Below are 2,760 nucleotides of genomic sequence, written 5' to 3'. Positions count from 1 at the left end.
TCAAATAAATGTGATAAAAAACTAGATAGAAAAATAAATATGACAGAAAAATAATCAACTCAAAATCATCTTTTGTTTTAAAGTTATTAACGTTTTAGTCCAGGGACTAATCTGTGATGAAACATAAACTTTCCAGGGGCCAGTTTACAAAAACATAAAACACTTCGGTTAGGAATACGCCAACCCAAAAGGGAAACGTACTTTGCTCGAAGGCGCTTTCCGAAAACGTTTTGACAAAAGAAAAAAGAGGAGAGGCTGACGAGGGGGTCCCACCCGTCAGGTTTAAAAATCAGAATAGAGTCCCGCCCGCGGCCGAGGCTTGCGGTGGTCGCCGGCGTCGATCCACGGCGAGGCAGCGGGAGTGGAGGGTACCTACGGACTCACGGGGCTCTCCCGCGTCTGTCGGTGGTGGAGTTGGTCGTCGGCGAGCACCACGTTGACGGCGGCCTCCTCTCCGGCAGACGGTGGTTCGGTCGAGGATGGATCTCACCGAGGAGGGTTGCAGACGCCAAATAGAAGCGCGGGTTAGAGGAGTGGGTGTACTAGGAGGCTACTGACGCAGTTTGGGAGGCAGGGTTTCTCTCACCAGAGAGAATCTTGCCAGAGCCCGAAGCGGATCGGGGCGGCCGGAGTTGGGGAAGAAGGACTCCTCGAGGTACTTCTAGTGGTTGGTCATGGTCCTGGTGAAGTGGAGGAGTGGTGCCGGGTTGAAGGCGAGCTCGGGACCTCCATTTATAGCCGGCCCGAGGCGGTTGCCGAGAACGGGATTACTCCGGCGAGCGATTACGGCGAGGCAGTGGTCGGGCTGGAGGTTTAGGTGACTGGGCGTCTTCGGATTGGTCCACTGGCTCCATTCAACAGCTAATCTTGGTACAACTTGGGCGATACTCCAGGCCATCGACGGAACGGCCTCACGGGCACGTTGGCGGCAGAGAGCACGCTCTGCACCTCCCAGGCCACGGCAACGGTTCTGCAGCACGCACGGGGAAGTGGACGGCCACACGGCGGCTCCTGGTGGTGTGGGCGGTGCTGGATTGCGCCGTACCACGCTAAGCCTCTCTGGTGGCCGCAGCGAACGTTGCTGCCGCCACTCACGGGGGCGATGTACCCCTGCCAGCTCACCACCGACGCTCGCATCCGTCCAGACGACCGTGCGGCGCGATGGATAAGAAGGGGGAACAGTGAGCAAGGCACCAACGCGTGCACTGGCGAGATCGACGTCGGGGTTCTGAAGAAAACGACACTGCCACTGAAAACTGCACACTGAATTTTTCTGAATTTGACAGAAACAGTGCACACCAGTTGTTCGACGAAATGATTTAGGCACGTGGAAATTTTTTCTTGAGCTAATCCTTGGTGAGGTGATCTCTTGATGCATCTCGAGACTGCCTGAATTATCTCAGATTTTTAGGAAAAGAAAAAGAATGAATTTCACCAAAAATGGCAAATCTGGTCCAAACTTGCAGCAAGCACATTTGGAAAAATTTGAACTGTGAACTAGCAGATCTTGAAGGATCTTGCTTGAGGGTACTAAGGACTAGCCATTGGAATTTATTTGGAACCAAAATTCAAAGGAAATCTAGTAATTCCTTTATAAATCACTAAGGTCCCAATTGAATTACAGAAAAAGGTTTGAGGATAAAGTAAATAGAAATAAAATCTAAAAGAGGTTGAAACTTGCTGGAATTGGATGCTTGGCTTGACCCAAAGTAGGGAGGTGGGGTTTGGAAGAAAGTTTTCAACATAGGTCATGGCAAAAGAGAAATCTTTGAATGGGAAAGAATAAATCCATAATTTATAGAAATTCTTTTTAATAAAAAGAATTGTAAAAACCTCCCAAAATTATTTGTGTTGAGCCAACACAAGATGAAAACCCTCAGGACCAAAAATCAAGGTTGGGAGAACACATAAAATATTTGTCTTAAAAGAAATTTTTTGAGAAGGAGAGTCCTTAGAAAAAAAATTATAATAACCCCCTTCCAACTAATTAAAGAATTTGATAAAAACCAAATCAAAATTTTTGGAGTGTTACAACACCTACCGCCTTAGGAAAAATCTCGTCCCCGAGATTTCAGCTGATCCTCAAATAGGTGTGGGTAATCTGTCCGAAGAAAATCCTGTCTTTCCCATGTTGCTTCATCCTCGGTGTGATTGCTCCACTGAACCTTGAAAAACTTAATTGTTTTCTGACGGGTCCTCCTTTCAGACTCCTCCAATATTTTTATTGGACGTTCCGTGTAGGTGAGGTCTGGTTGCATGTCAATGTTCTCGTGAGATACATGCTTTTCTGGGTTGCTTACACATTTCCTTAACTGTGAGACGTGGAACACGTCGTGGACGTCTGATAGTTCTTTGGGTAGGTCTAGCTGGTAGGCTACTGTGCCTCTTCGCACAATCATACAGAAGGGTCAAATAAAGCGTGGTGCTAGCTTTCCTTTGACTTTGAAACGTTGCAGGCCCCTCATAGGAGATACTCGTAGATACACATACTCACCGGGTTCAAAGCTGACTTCGTGATATTTTTGATCGTAATAACTCTTTTGTCGGCTCTGGGCTGTCTTGAGTCGATCCCTGATTAGTCTAACTTTCTCCTCAGCTTCTTTGAGCATGTCTGGTCCGAAGATACGACAGTCTCCTGTTTCTGACCAATTTAATGGGGTACGGCATCTTCGCCCGTACAAGGCTTCAAAAGGTGCCATTTGTAGACTGGCTTGGTAACTATTGTTGTATGCGAACTCGGCATATGGCAAGCTTTCTTCC

This window comes from Triticum aestivum, chromosome 7B (assembly GCF_018294505.1).
Source record: "Triticum aestivum cultivar Chinese Spring chromosome 7B, IWGSC CS RefSeq v2.1, whole genome shotgun sequence".
NCBI lineage: Eukaryota > Viridiplantae > Streptophyta > Magnoliopsida > Poales > Poaceae > Triticum > Triticum aestivum.
This window is presented reverse-complemented; position numbering follows the sequence as displayed.